Consider the following 23,156-nt stretch of genomic DNA (forward strand, 5'->3'; position numbering starts at 1 on the left):
AGTCAAGGTTGCCTTTTAGCTCCAATGCTTTATGTCCTTACTGCTGAAGGTTTTGGCTATTTGCTAGCTAATTTTGTGTCTTCAGGGCTGGTTCATGGCATCTCCTTGCCTGAATCTTCCTCCCAGTTAGTCAATGGTCATTTTACTAATGATTCCTTTCTTACTCTTCTTGAGGATGAAGAAAACATCCAAAATGCTTTAAATTGTTTGGACACCTTTTTTCAAACCTCTGGCTTTGCCATTCAATGGCATAGAATGCTCTACTACCATCAATCATTCTTTCCAGTTCCACTTTGGCATAGCTAGTTTTAGTGAAAATGGGTTACTCATAGGGAAATCTTCCACTTTTTGGCATTCCCTTTGCCTTCCAGGCTTCTCTTGTGGAGCTTTGGAATGTTTTTCTTGCCAAGATTAGCAAAAAGCTCAAATATTGGATCAACAAACTACTTTCTCTTACTGGTAAATTTTAGATTTGTTCGAAGATTCTGGTAGCCACTCATGTCTACTACTCTTCCTATTGGGCTCCCTCCAAAGCTTCTTATCTTAAGCTGGAATGTTTGCTCCAAGATTTTCTTTGGGTTTCTAGTTCTAATCAGAATGGTTTTCACAGAGTTTCTTCGGATTTTTGTTTTCTCGTAAGAGAATCAGGTAGTGTTGGCTTGCTTTCCACTTAGAAATAGGGCCTTGCTCTCTATGAAAAATGGATTATCTGAGCTATTTCTGGAGATGAAGCCTAGAAGATTCTGGTTCAAAACTATATTTTTTTCTAGCTCCCTTGTTAACAGGCCTGCATGGAAGGGGATTGGTTTTCAAACCCTTCTCATCATGCGTGAACCTGTGGCCATATAGGGCTTCTTTGTTACTAAGAGCATCTGGAAAGCCTAGAAAGCTATTAAGCCTTGGCTTCGTTGGGCTAGAGATGAGTTTCACAATGGGCTCTTCGTGAATCAATAGAACGTTTGGTGGTCTCCCCTATTTTTCATTCAGGTTACTCTCACCAAGACTCAACATGTCAGTGCTCTGCATTTTTTAAAACAAGTTATCTAAACTCCTAAGGATCTCTTCTCAAGAGTCACCATGAGTTTTAGGTCATGGGAAGATATGCAAGTCCAGTATCACCTTGTCAGTATAGATTGACCAACTTTTGACCTTCTACTATCTTCCATCCCTATGCGCTTAGTTCATAAAGTGGGGATTCAGACTTTCCATCCTTGATGGCATGATTGGAAGTGGTATCTTGCCACTCCACTTGCCAATTACACACCCAATATGGGGTACAAATGGATTTTTCCCCATCTTCCAATGGTGGACATGCTTAACCAGCACTGGCATTTGCAATCTTCACTTTCTCAATGGAGAAAACATTTTGACACCATTTGGAGTGCTATTACAACACCCAAGATTGCCCAATTTGCTTGGTACCTTGCCTTCCAAGGTCTTCCCCTAGGGCCTCGGCTCAAGCACATTGGGGTTCCTAATCCTAGATGCCCTTTCTGTGGTCAACCAGAGTCCTTTTTGCACATATTCTATTTTTGTAAGCGTGCTCAAAATTATTGGCACTGGATTCATGATTTTTTCAAGCCTTTCAGGTCCAAACCATTTTCATGGCACATGATCCTGTTCGGTGATTCCCCAAGAATTCCTCAAAAGTTCAACCAAATTTGGCATACCTTCACTGATTGAAATTTTGTTTTCTCTATGGAAAGATAGGAATGTTGTTTTGTTCACTCACAATTTTTTGGATGTTAACATTTCTATGTACACTAAGGCATGCATTTGTATCAATGTTATTATGCAGATCCAGGTGCAAGCTAATAAAGTTGCCCTAGAAGTTGCTCACCTATAGGATTTGTTAAATCACTGGGGTAATGCTCCCTGCACTATTGCCAGAGTGCCTATTGATGCTTCGACTGATGTCTCAATGCCTCATGGCCACCATTCTTGATACCATTCCTCAGGCCACCACTCACACACACTGTGCTCCTAGGCTTCTCATCACTACTCTCCCAGTGGTGGTGATGGCAGATGGAGGTGTCGCTCTACTTACCCACCCCGTAGTGGTTTTGGCTAGTCCCCGTCTCCTCCTCCTGGTCCTCAGTGGGTGTAGTCTAGAAAGTATCCTCACCTAGCCTTGGTTATTTCTCCTTCACAGCCCAAGGTTAAAGATGTAAAGACTACCACTGATCCTGTTGTTGTTGATGACAATTGAAATTTTCCTAGCCCACCCCATAATCCCACCAATGCGTGGGGTTTTCCTGACAAAGATGATCCTCATCCCTCAGATAGCACTATTGTGGCTACCTAAGGTTGCTAATTATGTTTTACTTTTATGAATACTTGTTATTTTTGGCTAAGGCCATGTTATTAAGTCTAGCTTTGGCCATGTGAACTCTTTCGTGGGGTGACCTTGTATCCCCCGGCCCCTTTTTTGTGAATTTTATTCTTAGTATATTTTTATTAATAGAAAAGGATTATTCATAAAAAAAAATATATTCTATAAACATTCACATGCTACTTGTTAAAATTCATTCAGTCGTATGTGATAGAATACGATATGATTGAACTTTTATATTGTTGAAAGAAATTAGTTTGAAAAACTAGAGTTTGCGTCTTGGCGAATATGGAAATATTGCTTTTAGTTTGTGAGAATCAATGAAAATAAAATTATGTATCGAATGAGGTAGATGAATTCAAATTGTATTTAAGAATTGAAAGTGACTATTTTGGAATTTAATGTCTACTTGACTTGACTCAAGATGCTTACTGTCACTATTGTTTTGGAATTCAATGTCTTCTTGACAATGAGACTTATAATCAGATGAAGATGGGCTTGGAGACTTGCAAACACTTACCATTCGTTATAATTTTCTTCACATGGATGACAATTTATTATTCAAAACATATTTGAAAAGATCTTTTTTTAATTTTATATGAGATTTCTTCAATTTTACGACGTTCAGTGTGTTGCCAACTCTTCCTTTCTAATTAGGGAAATCAATAATTATTTATTAAACATTTCTAAAGAATTTCAAATAAATAGAATTTTTTTTGAGCTTATTTGACTTTACACATGATATTCAATGCATTCCTAACTTTCCCCTTCTCATGAAAATAGAACTTAATATTTGAAATCATGATTATTCATTGTACTTCACTTGACTTGTGATTCTCAATTCACTCCCATCTCTCCCCTTCTCATGAAAAAAATACTTAATATTTTAAACCATGATTATTCATCCAACATTTTAAAAAAAATTAAACAGATACATTATCTTTTTGATGACTTTATTCACAATGCTCAATAAATTGCTAACTCTTGCCTTCTCAAGTTAGAAAAGTTCTTGAATAACTAGTCTCATATGCATATTTTGTGTTAAAATGAGAATTGACCAGAGACCAACATAGAATTAGATGCAAAAGAAAATTGAATACAAATAGGTACGTAGTATGAAAATTATTGAAAATATTACTTCATGAGTGATAATGATTATTGAAATTTGTAGAGAAGAAAAGAATTATCTCTAAGTAACCAAATATGCACTTGGATAGAAACTAATAGACCAAGAGATAAGAGGCACACTTGCATAGCTCAAATCTCCCTATAAATATGAAGGGTAACATTGAGTACAAGTAGAAAATGTGATAGAGAACAAACACTGTGTATGCATGATGTTAATGCAAAAAGACAAATTGTCATGCCCAAAATTTAGGATCAATTTTTGAAAGTTTTTGTCTTCCTAAGTGTTCATTGGAGTACGTAGAGAAATATGTTTGTTTAATATGTTTTTAAATTAATTATCATATTCTAGAAAATTAAACACATAATAAATTATTCATGCATGATGATAATGTAAAAAGTCAAATTGTCATGCCCAAAATTTAGGATCAATTTCTGAAAAAAAAAATTTCCTGAGTGTTCATTGGAGTAGGTAGAGAAATATATTTGTTTAATATATTTTTAACTTAATTATCATATTCTAGAAAATTAAAGACATAATAAATTATTCTCGAGCTTGAGGGTTTTAGGAATCTTGGAAATGTACCAAATAAGATAGAACATAACGAAACATTTGACAACACCAAAGGAACCCTTTCTTGATCAAATATGACATTTGATTACAAAAAAATCAAGTTTGATATGGTATTTGAAGCTTGCCATTTCTTATTATTTCGTTGTTATATGTATAATTATTTTTATTTTGAGATTTGATGATCTTTAGTTTGAATTATTCAATTGAATTATCAACAAGAAAAACTAAACTTTATCGAAGATTGATAATTAGGAGTTAGAGAAGTTTTCTAATATAATTTGAGTTATAAATGATAGAATAAGGTGTCAATTCCTTGTGTTTTTTAGGTAGATTATAAAATTTTATTGCATTCACAACACTTGAAAATAATTTGATATTGGAAAATGTAATTGTAAGAGAGTAGAGATCTTAGGTATTAATTTATTTTTATGAGGCTTATTTGACTTTATTCAAAATTTGGGACAACATAGCATTGAAGCCCTTAGAATTTCTAAATGGTATCCTTATCAATAAATAAATATATTATTTTTAACCCTTAATATTTCAAAAATATGTAGATAATAAAGGGAGATTTCACCCCAAAAAGAATGGGTTTCAAATATTTGACTATTTTCAAGTTAAATACAAATATTTTAAATTTGAAGCACATTTTGACAAGTATTAAATAACAATGAAAAAGGAAATATATGAATAATAGAAGGGGGAAAGGATAGTTAAGAAGGGAGAAAAGCCTTTTTCATTGTTCATCATTTACCAAAAATAAGACTGATTAAACATATACATTCTTAATATGAGAATTATTATATACATGTGTAAAAAATAATGATAAATTATAAAAGATAGAAAGAAAGATATTGAAATTTGAAAGGATCTTCAAAAAACTTGAAAAACAAAAATTTCTAGTGTTTAGGAAGAGGAATAAACAAAAATAGAGGAGGATGAGTAGAAAAAATCATAAAGAAATCCACCATAATATCACATTGCTAAATGATGAAGGAATATATTATTTAACAAGAAAAGACAATTATTGGATTCTCATAAAACTAGATGGAAGCATCTGATACTTCAAAATTTCTTTTAATTTTTCATGTCTATCATTTATCAATGAGATGTCACTTTCTTTCTTGCATTTGAAGTGTGGTGGCACCGTCCTCTAAGCCTATTTTTTTCACCCTCCCATCCATGAGAATTTGTACTAAAATTACTAAGTGACTTGCAAAGTATTTGGAGGGAAAACTTTCTCTCTCTATCTACTATAACCTTCCTCTTCTTGCTTGTACCTTGATAGGGCTTTACAACCTAGCTTTAATCTCCTTCCATGGTGGGATCTTCCTTAAAACACCCAACCCCCTTATCCAAAAGTCTATCTAGATCTATGGCTTGTCATCTCTAATGGGTTCCATTGTGATGTTGGGGTTGCCTTAGATATTGAGAGAAAGTTGACTTTGCGAATCAATTTGGAGTTGCTAGATGACTTCATGTTTCTACAAAGTACTGCCTCCAATGTCAACTTGGAGAAGGTGGAAAATATGATGATACCAATATGGAATTGGAAGGGAGAGCTTGTAGGATAGCCTAGCTCAAGTGCTACATGTAAGGATCTTCCAACTGTATCTCATGGGGAAGCAGGCCCCAAATTCTATTCTTGACAATACTTCATCAATTTTTTCTTCAACATTAGTGTGTAGGTTTCTATCTTACAAGCCTATTATTGAAATATTTAGGATATGGGTTTCAACTAAGTGTAAACTTACAGGATCAGTAGAGGTAGATGCAATAGTAGGTGCTCTCTTCACATTCAAATTTTCTATTGAGGAGGAACAAAATCACGTTTTGTCAAGAACATGGAATTATTGTAAGAACCACCTAGCATTGGCCAAATAGAAAATGGGTTTCAACTTGAGTGTTGATCTATAGAGAATGAGCCTAGTTTAGGTTTTGGCTTCCTAGTTTACCTTTGAAGTTTTAGGATTAAAATATCTTGAGATAGATAAGTGACTCTTTTGGTCATTTTATAAAACTGGACGATATCGTCCTCCACAAGTTTTTCCTAGGATTTGTGATGTTTTGTGTTAATGTGACTGTGAATAAAGCCCTCCCTAGCATCATAACTTTAAATCCAAAGGGATGAATTGGAATCAAGTGATTAGCTATGAGAGTGTAGAATTATGCTGCTACAAATGTAGGAAATATGACCATGTGGTCACCCACTAAAAAACCCAAATGAATGAAGGAGGGAAAACAATGGGGAAAGATGTCATTGTTGAAGAAAGTATACCTAGTAAAAAATTGGTCTCCTCCACTAGGATGCCTCAAATTCCTACACAACCCCTTGGGGGGCATGCAAACAAGAAAGTTGATCATTTGGATGATTATCCATTTGAAGAAAATATTGAGAAGCTTTTGGCCTCTCTTGAGAAAAATAGGGAAGACCCTAAGGGTTGATTGTAGGATGGATAGATACTTGCAAACAATAGGGGATAATACGTGGTCCAAGAACCTACCAAGGAGGAATCTAAAGACTTTATGTTTGGGGCTTTTTCATCACCAATAAATTAAGGGGTTATGGGGAAAACCCTTCCCTTTTCAATCCCATATACTATTCTAGAGAACATGGAGAGTTGGACACCTAAGTCCTCTTAGTGGATGAATTACCCTTTCTTGAAGGGTACTCTTATGGTCACTAATTTGTGTGAGGAGTACCCTTTATTCACTTGTACCCTCATGTCACTATTTCAAGAGGGTGGGGGTTGGCAATAACTAAAGAATAAAAAAAGGGGACAGCCAAAGGTGGATGTGGGATTTGAGATGAGAGTTGGAAGGCCACCAACAACAGTGACAAGAAGACAGGTGACTTCTCAAGACATTCTCAAGGGAATAAGAGGACCTTGGAGGAAATTCAAAATGGTAGTAAATAAATTTTATTTTATGGAATATTAGCGGCCTTAATAGCTCGAGGAAACAATTTTCTCTAGAAAAATATCAATCAATGATCATAAGGTAGCTACTAGATCATCATTCAAGAGGTAAATATTAATAAACATAACTTTTATAGAGTTGTGGGTCACATTTGGCAAGGAGCTAAATGTGGCTACAATGAAGCTCTAGGTGCCCTCCCTAGCATCATAACTTTAAATGCAAATGGGTGACTTTGAATAAAGTGATTAGCTATGAGAATGTATAATTATACTAGTTCAAATGTAGGTAATATGACCATGTGGTCACTGGTTACAAAACCCAAATGAATGAAGGAGGGAAAACAAATGGGAAGGATGTCATTGTTGAAGAAAGCATACCTAGTAAAGAATTGGGGTCCTCCTCTAGGATGGCTCAAATTCCCACACAACCCCCTGAGTGGGATGAAAACAAGAAAGTTGATCATTTGGAAAATTATCCATTTGAAGAAAATATAGAGAAAATTTTCTCCTCTCTTGAGAAAAATAGGAAAGACCCCAAGGGTTTATTATAGGAAAGATAGATACTGGCAAACACTAGGGGAAAATATGTGGTTTAGGCTCCTACCAAGGAGGAATCTAAAGACTTTATAAGTGGGGCATTTTTCTCACCAAGAAATGAAGGGGTTATAAGGGAAACCCTTCCCTTTTCAATCCCATATACTATTCTAGAGAACATGGAGAGTTGGACACAAAAGTCCTCTTAGTGGATGAATTGTCCTTTCTTGAAGGGTACTCTTATGGTCACTAATTTGTGTGACGAGTACCCTTTATTCACTTGTACCCTCATGTCACCATTTCAAGAGGTTGGGGGTTGGCAATAACACAAGAAAAAAAAAAGGGACAGCCAAAGGCGGATCTAGGATCTGAGATGAGAGTTGGAAGGCCACCAAGAAGAGTGAGAAGAAGGAAGGTGACTTCTCAAGACATTCTCAAGGGAAGAAGAGGACCTTAGAGGAAATTCAAAAAGGTAGTAAATAAAATTTATTCTATGGAATATTAGGGGCCTTAATAGCTCTAGGAATAAATTTTCTCTACAAATATATGATCAACGATCATAAGGTAGATACTAGATCATCATTCAAGAGGTAAAGATTAATAAACATAACTTTGAAAAAGTTGTGGGTCACATTTGGCAAGGAGCTAAATATGCCTACAATGAAGCTCTAGGTGCCTTTGGAAGGATAGCAACCCATGTGGAATCCCGGTAAACTCAACAATGTTGAACTTCACTGCTACCCCCATTTTTTGGTTGTAGCCTTCTCTGACATGATTAGTTGTTGTCTTCTCTTTAACTTTTATGGTCCAAATACCAGGGGGAGATTGCAGGTTTGGGCAGACGCCTCTTTATTTATTAAAAATTTAAATGGTTCTAAAGCTATATGAATGAAGGATTACAATACTCCTTTATACCCCTTAGAGAAGCTAGGAGGGCTTGAGGATTTTACAAGGAGTATGCATGTTCTGAATGGATTCGTTAGAAAGAACGATCTCATGGATATGGATTTATAGGGTGTCCCAGTCACCTAGCCCAACAATTGGCTAGGATAAAATTGTATCCATGTCAAAATTAATAGAGTGATCCCCTTCTCTAATTGGAATATTCTTCCTCTAACCTCTCTTCATGAATTTTCCAAGACTGTCTTGTACCACTCTATGCTCCTATTTACTTGGCTAAAAGGGAACTCCAACAAGAAGAAACCCTTTAGGTTTGAGATAATGTGGCATTCTCATCCTTAATTTAGAAATTAATATACTAGTCAATGGTGGAATATAAGGATTTAGGGCATCGCTATTTTTTGCATAGCTAAGAAACATGAGATTATTAGAAGGGAGCTTGTGGCTTGGAAAAAATCCTCCTTTGGGGACATATTCAAAAGAAAGAAAGAAACCAAAGGCATACTAGAGCTGTTTCAGGAGAGTATGGTAAAGGGGTACTTTTCCTTTGCCACCCATGATGAATAACAAAGTTGGAAAAGGAATGAAAGCAAGTTAATAAAACAAAAGAAGTCTTCTAGAAATGGAGATCTAGGGTTGTGTGGCTTACAAAAGAAAATAAGAATATGGCTTTCTTACATAGGTTAATTTCTAAACATAAGAGGAGGAACACCACCCATAAATTCTTTGATAATAATAATGTTGAGGTTTATGGATGGTCAAGAGACTGGGGACTAGACTGTCAAATATTTCTAGGAAATATATGCTCCTCAAATGTAGGTGGACCATAATATAGAGAATGATTTTCTAGAGTTCATAAACCCAATGATCAATGGCTGAACAAATTAAGATTTGATCAAAAAAGTTTTTGAAAAAGAGGTTAGGGAGGAAAGTTTTTCTATGGGAGCCTTTAAGACTCTAGGTCTACATGGCTTCCACCCTAACCTTTTTCTAGGACTTATGGTATATCATCAAATATTACCTGGTTCACGTGATTCAATACTTTGTAAGAATGGGGAGAATTGTTAAAGAGTTAAAATAGACCTTTATTGTTCTCATACCAAAGATGAGAGATCCTACTCAACTTGAGGAGTTCAAACCAATTAGCCTATGCAATAACATTTATAATAGTCTATCAAACGTTGTGGTGAATTACATTAAGCCTATGATGGACAAGTCTATTAGCCCAAATCAAAAAGGTTTTGTCCCTACATGTTAATTTCCTAATGTAGTGAAAACATCCCATGAGGTTCTTCATTCTATGGAGAAGAGTGGAAACCTATGTATGGTAAGGAAATTTGATTTTTCAAAAGCTTGTGATAAGGTTAGGAAATAATTTAAGCTCAAAAGTCTAAAAAATTTAGGCTTCAAGGAGAGGTTAATCTCTTTGATTGGGAAAATAATTGATAATATTAAATTATTGGTTTTAACCAATGGATCTCTGGGAGAATTCTTTATAGTTGTGAGGGGACTTCAACAAGGAGATCCTTTGTCACCCTACTTATTCATTATGATGGCCAAAATTATGGTGTGAAACCTTCTGGCTATGGTTTCCAAAGGATAGATTGTGGGAGTCAAACTAGCTATGACTCTTATACAAAAGGTTCTAAAATAATTTATGTACTTTACCTTCCCATATGGTTTATCCTCTATTGGGGAAGCCAAAGGCTGGAAGAAAATCTTGAATCAATATACTAAAGTCTCTAGACAACACATTAACTATCAAATAAGAAAACTACATTTCTTCAACATTGATATGGCTCTCCAACAAAGGATAACAAGGAAACTAAACTTCCAAGTAGCATACTTCCTTGAAACTTATGTAGGCCTCCTGCTCATGGTGAAGGAAGTTGCCCCTTAATTTTGGAACAATGTTGTGGAAAGAATTTAGAGGAAGCAAGTGGGTTGGAAAGGTAAGGTTCTTAACAATACTAGAAAATTACAACTCATTTCTGCCTCTCTCTAGAGGATTCTAATCTATTTTTTTTCCTTACTTAATATATCTAGCCACTTTAGAGACATCCTTCAAAAAATTTAGAGGAATTGTATGTGGTTAGGAACAAAGGAGAAGATGAGACTAAGTCTTGTTAGCTTGGAGAAGTGTTTAGTCCCAAAATAAATGGGTTTTGAATCTAAGGAGAATAGGGGGGTTAAAAAAGGTTCACATGACTAAAATTGGTTGGAGATTTTCCAAGGATTTAGCTGGATGGTGTTGCATTATGAGAGAAAAATACTTCAGAGGAAGGCCTTTTAATTAAGCTCTTTAAAATGAATGTATCCCAATTGGATCAAGGATATATGGATCAATATTGTCAAGAATAGGAAGCATTTAATGGGTGGAGTCAGGTGGAGGATTGGACATGGGAATTTGGTGATGTATTGGGAAGAAAAATGGATAGTTGACTATACTCTAATTTTGACTAATTTTGTAGTGTCAAAGAAGCATGGGGTGAATAACTTTGGATTCAAGGTTGCCGAATATATTTTAAATGGTGAGTAGAAATATTTTAGCATGAATACTCTTAATCTGGTAGAGAACTATGTAGAACTAGGAATCCTCAAAAAAGACATTTGAATCACCTCCTTCCTAGAAATAGATACCATAATTTGGTACAAAAATTTATGGGGAGTTCATTGTGAAATCAATGTATTAGAGTATAATTGTAGAGTGACGGGGCTTGGTCTAAAAATATTTTTGGTAGACTCATCTCCTATCCAACATCAATTTCTTTTGGTGGTCTATTATGTATAATAGTATACATACAATTGATAACCTCAAAAGGCATATCTTCCAAATGGTCAATTAATGTATGTTGCATAGTTATGAGGAAGAGACTATCTCTCACCTCCTAATCCATTGCTCCTACTTCACTTAGATTTGGTAGAAGTTATTTACTTAGTTGGCAATTTCTTGTGTCATCTTAAATATTGATGCTCAATAACTCATCCTTGGCTAGAGATGTCCCTCTAACCATCCTCTAATTAAAATGGTATGGAAATTCATTCCCCCCATGTGTTTTGAAACATATAGAAAGATCAAAACAACTATATGTTCAAGGAAAACTTTTCCCCATCAGAAGTTGTCTTCTGAATAACTATGACTATAATAAGAAAATGTACTCTAAATTGGAAATGGAAATTGCCCTTTTCCACCCTATAAAACTCAACAAGTGTTGGGAGGAAGTGTGGGAAATATCCCATTTAGTTGTAAAAGTGGATAATATGAAGGCCCCAAACCAACTGCTAGAAAGTTAATTTTGATGGATTAGGAAGAAATGATGGAGCAACTACTAGAGGGATTATTTTGGGATAAATAGTGGATCTAGATCAAGGGATATTCAGGAAATTGTGGAAAATTTTCTAGCAATGAGGCTGAAGCATTGGGTCCTCTCTAGGTTTGGAGATTGTGTGTAATTTGGGAATTCAAAATCTAGTTGTGGAGCGTAACTCCTTAGTTTTTAGCGAAACTATTAAAGGGGTTAGTAAGATGAGTTGGCATTCCACATAAATTATAAGGGATATGAAAATGTTATCATGGAGGCTTGTTGAAATTAAAATTCAGCATGTGTACCATGAAGGGAATCAAGTGGCTAATAGTTTGGCGGGGTATGGAGACCAAGCCAAATTAATCACCCAATTTGGGAAAGAGGGTACAATTTTCCAATGGAGATTATTTTTGTCACTCAAAAATATAGGCATTTTATGTCATGACGAACATTTCAAATATATTTTTTATGGTGTCATCATCATAATTACATTGTACTTGGAGGGGGCTTTCATTATAATAATGAAATGGTTTACCTTTTTATTAAATACCTTAACTATGACATTATATGTTAAGAATGAGTCCATAACACAAAATAAGATTTGGAATAATATTTTGTTATCCTAAAGGACATGACTTTCCATTCATCGATGATTGCTCTTATGGAAAGGCTATAGAGGGGTGATGAGCTGGCATGAGGGGACTATAATTTATTCCATTTTAATTTATGGTAAACACAAGTGTAATCAAAACACTATAGTATTTGTATTTACAAGATTTTTTGTAACGTGAGAAAAGTATTTTCTCTTATTTGTGATGAGACCAAAATTGTCCTTTATTTTATGATCTTTAAAGTACTTTTTTAATACTCTGTTAAAAAATTTGTGCACCTATGTTTACTGAACCTATGATAAACCTATGGCGTAGAAACTATGCCATCTTTTGCTAATATTATATATAGTAGCAGTATTTCATATAGTTATCAAAATGTGTGTTCTTATATTTGAATTTAATTTGATAAATGTTTATTTGCAAACATGTTTTGTGTTATAACTAACCTATTAATGAAGACTGAAAGATGATTGGAGGAATTCAAAAGCTAAGCATCTACAACATTTAAGGAGAAGAGAATGCCAAAGAGCAACCACAGTGGAGAAAGTTGTAACAGTTCTAGAAGACACAGCAGTGAGTAAGGAGGAGCTATGAAGACTTATTACCTTCTCTGCATTTACTCTATGGCAAGTAGATGTTCAAACTTTATTATTCCTACCTTAAGCTATCAATCCTTCTTCCAGCCTTCAGTTGTTATCCTCCTATTTTCTCTCTTGTGGATTTTAAGCTAGGTCATTTACTTTTCTTTTATGGACTAAATGGTGATTTCCTATATATATAGGAATCAACCCAAGTGTGTTCAGTTTTTGAGAAATAGCTAGAAGAAATATTTTCTTAGAACAGACTGTTAACTTTTACAATTGTGTTTTTACAAATTTGTGTTATGTAATGAATTTCTAAATTGAATGAAATAGTTTTCGGCTTTCATATTGTGTTAGTATTTTAAAGAAGCTGACCAAGGGGCCCACTCGGAAGGTGGATTAGATTAAGATAGAATAGATTAATTTCCAAGCATTCTTTGCATCTTAGTTAGAAGTTGTGAGTTCCTTCTTGTAGCATCACACTTTGTGAATGTTCCTACAACATTGTGAGAATAGTTTTAGTGAATGAGCCAAGTTGGAATATTGTTATCTTTTCATTTTATTTCTAGTATTCATAGAGTTAATTGTATTAGTTTCCTACAGCAATACTGTAGGTTCTTTTCCTTGCATTTTTACTTTCTTGCAGCATAAGCTTAGTGACTCATTAAAAGACCTAGTCCACATATTGTGCTGACCATTTGAAGTATATGTCCCTGGGTTGATAAGATTAAATGCACCTCATAGGGGGAGAAATAGTTCTTAGTTTGAATATATTATTCCTAAGAAATGCCTAGTGCATGACTATGATACACCTATTGTGAGGCTGGTCTTTTTTGGTGCCATTTTTGCAGATGGTGTCAAGCTATGAGCATTTTTTAGTCATAGTTCCTAGATAAAGTTTTTTTAGAAATCTCTAAGTTTGACATTCCTTTCAGTAGTGTGAAAAGTTTAACTGCATGCATCGAAGAGGAAGACGACGAGATGAATATGGTAGATTTCTTCCATGAGGATCTATTAATTTGAATGAAGAAGTTGAAGAAGAAGAAATTGAGTTACCTTTTGAAGATGCAAGCCCTATTTTTCCTATAGTATCAAGAACTGAACCAATAGATATATCTAGTCTTCAACCCTTCATTGAAGTATTGACCAATTTTCTTGATAATACTACTCTGAATCCACCAGTTGTTAATCATCTAGTACCCAATGTCCCTTTTCAACTACAACCTCATAATTTGATACCTTTAGTCATGGCACAACCTACTTTTCCATTCCCTCTTCCAAGTCTTGTAACCAATGCTAGTCTTAAGAGCATACCTCCTACTGCTCTTCCAAAGTCAATGGCCTTGTAACTGAAGACCTTGATACTTTTTTATTTGAATTTGATATCCTTTATCATAGTTTTGATTACAACACTGATGCCCATAAGCTTAAGTTGTTTCTAGCAACATTGAAAGAATTAGCTTTACGATGGTTCATGGCCTTAGGAGCTAATGCAACAAGAAGTTGGGATGAAATGCAAGCTCTATTTCTAGATAAATATAAAGAATATTGAAAACCCTTTGGTTTAAGAGGGGATAATATCTTCAAGATATCATAGAAGGAGGAAGAAACATTTCAAGACTATGTTTTGCATTTCTTATATACACTACAAAACAACCCTCAACATACATTGTCTGAAGATTCAGAAAAACTAGTCTTTCTAAGAGGTGTGAATGATGACTATCTAGAAGCATTGGACCTGATGGCTGGTGGTGACATATATCAAGCTTCCTAGGATGATCTCAAGAAGATCTATCAAAAATTTTCAAGGTCAACCATGAAGAAAGGTTGAGGACCTTGTTCCATAGTCACTAAAGGAATCACTCAAGGCATTTCACAGCTTGAGATATCTAACCTATTATCAAATTTCAAACAAGATATCATCAGTGATGTTGCTACACATCTAGATACAATGACTACAAAGAAGAAACAAGAAAAAGTTGAATTACAACTAGCTGGCTACTGTCCTCATTGCTAGAAGCAAAAGAAGGATTGCCAATGTAAATTGGTCGCAAGCATAGAGAACTAACATCTTCCAATTAAGTATGTCAAGATAGATGGAGATGATGAGAAAGTATTCTTTGTTGCTCAATTTCAACCATGGGCCCAACAACAAGGTATGCCTTAGGACCCCTTGCAAAGTTCAAATTCATATGGTAATCAATGGAAAAACTGTAATTTCCAAGGTCCTCCATAGAATCAATCCAATTGGAACAATGCTGGGCAAAATAACCACAACAATCCCAATGGCCTCAGAATTCCCAACCGCCCTAGCCTAATCAATAGAGTAACCAATGGCCACAGAACCAACAAAATTACTAGAAAAACTAGCAAAACCAATGGTAACCATCCCAAAGGAATTGGAGGTTTATGAACCAATGGAAGGGATCTCAACAATGGCCTAACCAAAATACTGGTGCTCCATAATCACCCCCTCTTGTTCAACAACCTACTTTAATGCCACCACCTACAAATCCTAGACCTCAAAAGCAAACACAATTACCAGTACAACCTTAGCCAAATCTGAACAACTAATAACCATAGTAGCCAATGTATAGTGTTGATGCTCAAAAATATCCTACTTACACCCTGAACATTGCTGATATACATTTGAGATCTAGTACAACTTTATCAACACCTAAGCCACTTCTTATAACTGAAATACCAAATTCTCGTGCAGCATTAGAACCTTCAGTTGATAAACATGTTGACTCACCTAATGTCACCAAGTCAACCCCAGCTCAACCAATAGTAGAACCTCCTTTTTGAAAAAAACTGATACAAAAGAAACTTGAACAAATTAAGGAATAGTCTTTTGACATTTTTGATCAGTTGAAAAATATACATGTCCAAATACCACTATTTCAAGCTATTAAGGAAATTCCAATCTATGGAAAAGCTATTAGGGAAGCCTTCTTGAGAGAACCTACAAGGAAGAAGGACCCCACCATAGTCCATGTTGTGGGACAATTGGCTGACATCATGCTAGGGAAAGTGATTACACCAAAATATTTTGATCCAGGAAGTCTAGTGGTGAATGTCAATATAAATGGTCAGTTTGTTAAAAATGCTTTAATAGACCTCAAAGCTACTATAAATGTTATGACCAAAGATGCCATGAAGAAGTTCAAAATAGAAGGACTAAGGGCTACACCAACAGTTTTGTAGCTTGCAGATAGTTCTATTGTCACCCCTGATGAGATGATAGAAAGCATAGTTGTAACCTTAGATTCTCTAGAGTATCCTATAGACTTCATGATTTTGTCCCCTAATGTTAATCTATCTAGTTATCCTATCATCTTAGGTAGACCATGGTTAGCCACAGCCAATGCAAACATAAGTTGTAGATTAGGGAATATGACTATATCAAATGGCCAAGCAACAAAGAAATTTGATTTATATCCTCCAACCCAACCATTACCATATTTGAGCACATCTGTTTGGTCAAATTTAGGAGATGAAGAAGAGTCAAATTCTATAATACAACTCATGATGTTGCATAGATAGTCTTTTCTAAAATTGCAAGAGGAAGATTCAATACTTTAGAGTATTGTCACTAATACCTATGTGGTAGAAAAAGATGTATCTGAAAGTTTAGTATTAGAATTGATCACATATGAGGAATGTGATAAGAATTGTACTTTGCTCAAAGAACCTAAAATTCTTTATCCACTTTTACCTTTTGAATTAGAGGCAAGTCTAATTTCTAAAGCCACTAAGATAGATTCCACTACTATTGTCGAATTGACTAAAGGTCATAATCTCCTTGTTAATCCTAGGTTAACACCCACACAGATGGAATAGTTAAAAGAATTACTTCAAATGTATGAAAATGCCTTTGCATGGGATTATAGTAAGATGAAGGGGTTAAGTCCTACATTATGCACTCATAGGATATACATCAATGAAGGTTTTCTACCACTCCATTAACCTTAGAGAAGGATAAATCCAAGCCTTAGAGAAATAGTTAAAACTGAATTGCAGAAATTGCTTGATGTTGGTTTTATTTATCCTATATTTGATAGTAGATGGGTGTCACCCCTGGTTATAGTACCTAAAAATGGAGAAAAATGGAGAGTCTATGTAGATTATAGATAATTGAAAAAGGCTAATAAAAAGGATCACTTTCCTTTACCATTCATAGACCAAGTTTTGGACACATTAGCTGGAAAGAAGTATTTCTCTTTTCTAGATGGGTATAGTGGTTATAACCAAATCAATATTGCTCCTAAAGATCAAGATTAAATAACATTTACATGTCCATGGGGTACTTTTACATACACTATTTTACCATTTGGACTATTCAATGCTCTTGCAACATTTCAAAGAGTAGTTATTACAATTTTTACTGATATATCACATGATTGTATGCAAATCTACATGGATGACTTCACAACATTTGGAGTCAATTTTGAAGAAGCAATGGTGAACCTTGAAAAGGTTTTGCTAAGATGTCAAGAACATAATTTGGCACTTAACAGTGAAAAGTGTTTCATGCTCATGTAGGAGGCCATAGTACTTGGTCATTTCATATCCGTTGTAGGAATACAAATGGATCTAGCTAATATAGAGGTAATTCAAACATTGCCAATACCTACAAAATCAAAAGATGTAAGATCCTTTCTAGGTTATGTTGGATATTGCAGACATTTCATAAAAGATTTTAGCAAAATATCTAGTCCTTTGTATAAATTACTCACAAAAGAAGTTGAATTTAATTGGACATTTGAATGTGATGAAGCCTTCCTGTAGCTTAAGAAACTTCTAACCATAGCCCTAGTCTTACAAGGCCCTAATTGAAATTTACCTTTCCACATATATACAGATGCCTCTAATTATGCCATAGGTGTAGTCTTAGCATAGCAATCCCAAAATCTTGAAAATGCCATCTATTATATTAGTAAGAGCCTTCATGGTCCAGAGTTGAATTACACTATGACTGAAAAAGAATTGCTAGCAGTAGTTTATGCTCTCAACAAATTTTGGCATTACATAACTGGCTATTCCATATTTTTTCATACTGATCATGCAACAATTAAATATCTCATGAACAAACTTGGTAAAATAGGTAGGTTAGCAAGATGGTTACTATTGTTGCAAGAATTTGATATAACTATTGTTGATAAGCCTAGAAAAGCCAATGTTGTAGCTGATTATTTATCAAGAATCCATCATTAAATACTGACACTACTTTGGTTGATGATGCATTTTTGGATGAGAATTTATTTCATATTGCTATTCAAACTCCATGGTATGTAGACATTGCTAACTACATTGCAGCCAATAAAACACTAGCACATTTTTCTTACAAGGAAAGGAAGTTGTTTGTAGAGAAAAGTTTTCATTTCTCCTAGATTTATAATCTCTTGTTTTACACTACACCTGATCAAGTTATGAGAAGATGTGTGAGAGAAGATGAGACATATGACATCCTACATGCATGTCATGATGAACCATGCAGAGGACACTTTGTAGCAAAATGAACAGCTTTCAAAATCTTGACAAGTAGTTATTATTGGCCTACACTTCATAAGGATGTAGTCAACTATACAAGGAAGTGTGATTAGTGTCAAAGGATGGGCCGACCAACCAGAATAGATGAAATGCCTCTTAATCCTCAAATACCATTAGCAGCATTTGACAAATGGGGAATGGACTTCATTGGTCCAATTGATCCTCCATCTAATGGAAAGTCCTATATTCTGTTGTGCACTGATTACTCGACAAAATTGGTTGAAGTTAAGGCTATGAAGCATGCTCATGACAAAAAAGTTGTTGAATTACTATATGAAGAGATTTTTACTCACTATGGTGTACCCAAAGAGCTAGTCACTAATCAAGGTGCACAATTCACCTCTAATCTAGTCTTAGAATTGATGAAATAGTATAACATCAGGCACCAAAAATCTAGTCCTTATCATCCACAAGCTAATGGACAAGTAGAGGTTACAAATTGGGAGCTAGAAAATCTATTAACAAAAATAGTCCATTTGCACAATCAGGACTGGACTAGCAGATTGCAAGAAGCTGTTTGGGCTTATGAAACAACTTGGAAGACTACTATGAGATTCACACCATTTGAGCTCCTATATGGAAAGGTGGCCATGCTTCCAATTGAATTTGAACATAAAACTCTAAGGACAACCTTAGCATTAGATGTTGGACTTCCTGTAGCACAAAGAGAACATCTTCTGCATCTTAACTCTTTGGATGAGATGTACAAAGTTGCTTTGGAAGACACTAAACTAATACAAAAATAAAGGAAACATTGGCATGATTCTTATATTATTAGTAAACAATTTCAAGTTGGTGATTGGGCATTATTATATGATTCTCGATTCAAGGATATGTCAGGGAAGCTACAAACAAGATGGCTAGGACCATATGAAATAAGTCATGTCTTTGATAATGAAATTGTTCAACTAACCACCATTGATCTAGTACCTTTCAAATTGTTAGTCAATGGTCACAAACTCAAGTTATACAAATATCCACAAACAAAAGAATTTTTTTTGCAATAGTTCCAATTGCTGGATTTAAATACAACTCAAGTAACTCTTCCTGCAACTGAAGGTGTCAACCTTTTGACTACTACTCTTCAACATTAGTTCTTTTGTGTGCATACTCATAATAAAAACTTTATGTTTGCATAAAGTTCATTTTTCTATTCACCTTTTCTTTCCATCTCATCTCTTTACATTCCACCCATCCACCTCATCTCATTTCTTTATCTTCCATCCACTCACTTTCCGCATTATTAAATTTTCCATGTTTTCAATTAAATTCTATGAAATGTTGATGGATGTTGTCGCTGATATTATTTCTGCCACCTTTTGGTACATGTGACAATCAGATCAATGGGTATAACATTTTAAAATTATATTTCATTTATAGTCCATAGATTTTAGTAATTATATTTAATATTGCATAATCTATATGATGGTGGCATTATGTCAATCCCTTACCCATACTGAGTCTGACAAGTGAGGACACTTGTCTAAATTTAGCAGGGCCAAGGAAGGTCATAATATCCAAAGGCATGTCTATTTATCTATAATGATTTTCTAAATCTTCACATTACCCTTCATTAATAAAAAATTATTGCTATAAGTATGAAAAGTGAGGTGTTGTACTCCCTATTTTTGAATGATTTTCTATGTCAAGCTATGATGTGACCTATGTTTAAATTTTTTTGCCATCTGAATGCTATTTTCAGATGATTCTCATACATATTTATGATTTACCTCCATTCAAAACTTAATTATTGTGCATAAAAATTTGTTATGACAATTAATTGCTTCCTAAAACAAAGAAGTGTGAGGAGTCTAAAGAATAACACAATAGTTTGAAGCTTGAATCCAAAAAGGGAGAAAATAGAGAAACTCGAGGAAGTGTTAAGGGAATGAGTGGGTAGTTGCAAAGGAGAGAGATGGTAGAGCATGTTGTGTTTCTCTCAAATGTAGAAGCTGTAAGAAGGTTCAATGCATGTGGATGGCTAGGGTATTTCTTGAGTTTAAGCATATATGATGAAGAGGCTGCTACAAAATTTACAAGGACATTTGATGAGGGAGAGGCTTCTATTTGGGGCTTAACATTAGTTGCAATAGAGGACTATATCAGTGACGTAACTAGGTTACCTGAAGTGGGAGAACACTACCCCAACACACATGATGCTAGGTCAGCAAGAGCCCAATTTACCAGGCTCCCTGATCCTCAATTAGACATCACAAAACAAGGATGCAAGAGAATGTCATTATTGCCATGATACAATGAATTAGCCATGCACATAATTAGGTATTTTACATGCAAAGGAATATTTTCATACCTACATGCACATCATTTCAAGCTACTTAGTTGTGTAAGGCATAATCTTGTTGTGAATATTCAAAAGTTCTTGTATAATATGCTTTGCATTAGTGGAGAGGAGACTTAGAAAGGAAAAGAGGATTCTATTACTCATCATGCTTTAATTAAGTTGTTAATAGAGTGGTCACTTAGGGATGTATCCCCCTTAACATGGGATGAATTTGTGCAACTTAAAACCTTGCAACCCCAAGCTAACCCTAGTGAGTAGCATAGTGAGGAAAATGTAGCTCCCACTAGTGAGCTTGCCAAACAAAACATTCAAGAGGTTGAAACTGCAAGGACTCAAGGAAATGAACAAGAAACTACCCATGTTCAAGAAAATTTACCTCCACCTGTACAAGAAATTCCTAAACCTGCTATTGGCAAAGTTAAGAGATAATGAAAACTGCCAAAGGACATTTCTATTCAGCAAGAACCGAGCCCTACAATTGTAAAACAAAAGTCAACAAAAAAGGTTCATGCAACAACTACTCCTACAATAGAAACACCCAAAGGGAAAAGTAGGCTAAAGGTTGTAACACAGGAAGAAAAACCTATAAGGAGAAGCCGTAGAATGAGAGGGAAAGTTTCTAAGGATCCTATTCTATCTAAAACATCCACCAGGGAATTCCCTGTGCAAATTATTTTTGATCACTCTCCTCCTCATCCTATGATTAAAAGCACTCCTAATAATCATACCAAAGAATGTAGGGAAGAAATTAAAGAAAATCTAGATGATACCGCAGTAGACTTACCAAGCACCTCTAGCTATAGGGATGAAACGGTTCCTAAATATGTTGATCCAAACACTTCCCTAGTTACACATAGATCAACATGGATCACTAGTTTAGCAGAACATCTATGGCAAGAACAAAAGAAGAGGAAAAGGGATCATGAAGAAGATCATAGCATTGTCACACTATAGAAACTCCTCTTTCAATTTTATGAATAGTATTTATTTGCAAAGGCATTGTGGAAAGAAAAAAAGAAAAAGATGAATAAGATTATAGCATCTCAAAATGAGGAAATTGCACAATTAAAGGAACAACTAGAAAGCTAAAAGCAACACATGAACCATGCTCTTAAGCTAGCTGACCAGGCCCTCACTTGTAGACCACCACCTAGAGTTTATGCTCTTTATTTGAAAGAGCAATTTCTTTTGTTTTAATTAATGTTAACCCTCAAGAATGTGAATGCAGAGTTTAAATTAGCACAGGAATTTTATGGACTATATCATATTTTGCTACCATGGTAGGAGAACTTATTTTTTGAATTATATGTTCATAATTTTGTTATTCCTTCAAAGACTGAATGGAATCCCTTCCTTTACATAGGAGATATATATCTAAAAGCCCTTATGTCATGGATGTTCAATGAAGTGAATTATGATAGGCAGTTGAATAACTACAGGGATGAGGAAAGAATAGAACCTTTACCTTTGAGAGTAGGAAGTAGTAAGCTAGATGAAATACTTAGGGATTGGTTCACATTAACCTATGGAAAGAGGAATCTAGAAGTAAGGGAGAAGATCTTTGCTACCAGAACTAAGGTTTATGCTGAATATGAAAATTTTCCCTACTTTGCATTTCAGAGAGCCATGACTAGTGCTAGGAGTAGGTGGGCCAAACTACCTAAATCTCTTAAGAAGTCAGAACCATGTAGCCCTATTAACTTGGAAGACACACTTAATAGAGATCCAAAATATTTAGAATTAGGGAAGCAACCTAGACTAGAGTTGTGGTGTCCCTTAACAATGCAGCCTCCAATGTTCGTGTGGCCCCTATATGACATTAATGTTGACAGACTTGAAAAATTGTAGGAAGATCATAGGAGAGAAGTGTGGAAGAGAACCAAAGGATTTTACTACACTTTTAAGAGCAAGAGGAGGGGAAGAATAGAAATCGAAGAGTTTAGGTCACTTACAAAAAAGTGCAATGCTTGAGGACAAGCACTAGTTTGCTAGGGGGTAGATGATGAGACCAAAATTTGCCTATATTTTATGATGTTTAAAGTACTTTGTTAATACTCTGTTAAAACATTTGTGGACCTATGTTTACTAAACCTATGATAAACCTATGGGATAGAAACTATGCCATCTTTTGCTAATATTATATATAGTATGCAGTATTTCATATAGTTATCAAAATGTGCGTTCTTATATTTGAATTTAATTTGATAAATGTTTATTTGTAAACATGGTTTTCATTATAACTAACCTATTAATGAAGACTAAAAGATGATTGGAGGAATTCAAAAGCTAAGCATCGATAACATTTAAGGAGAAGAGAATGCTAAGGAGCAACCACGATGGATGAAGTTGTAATAGTTCCAAAAGACATGGAAACAAGTAAGGAGGAGCTATGAAGACTTATTACCTTCTCTGCATTTACTC

This window comes from Cupressus sempervirens, chromosome 8, assembly GCF_028749045.1.
Source record: "Cupressus sempervirens isolate cs-2001-9-10 chromosome 8, ASM2874904v1, whole genome shotgun sequence".
Classification (NCBI taxonomy): domain Eukaryota; kingdom Viridiplantae; phylum Streptophyta; class Pinopsida; order Cupressales; family Cupressaceae; genus Cupressus; species Cupressus sempervirens.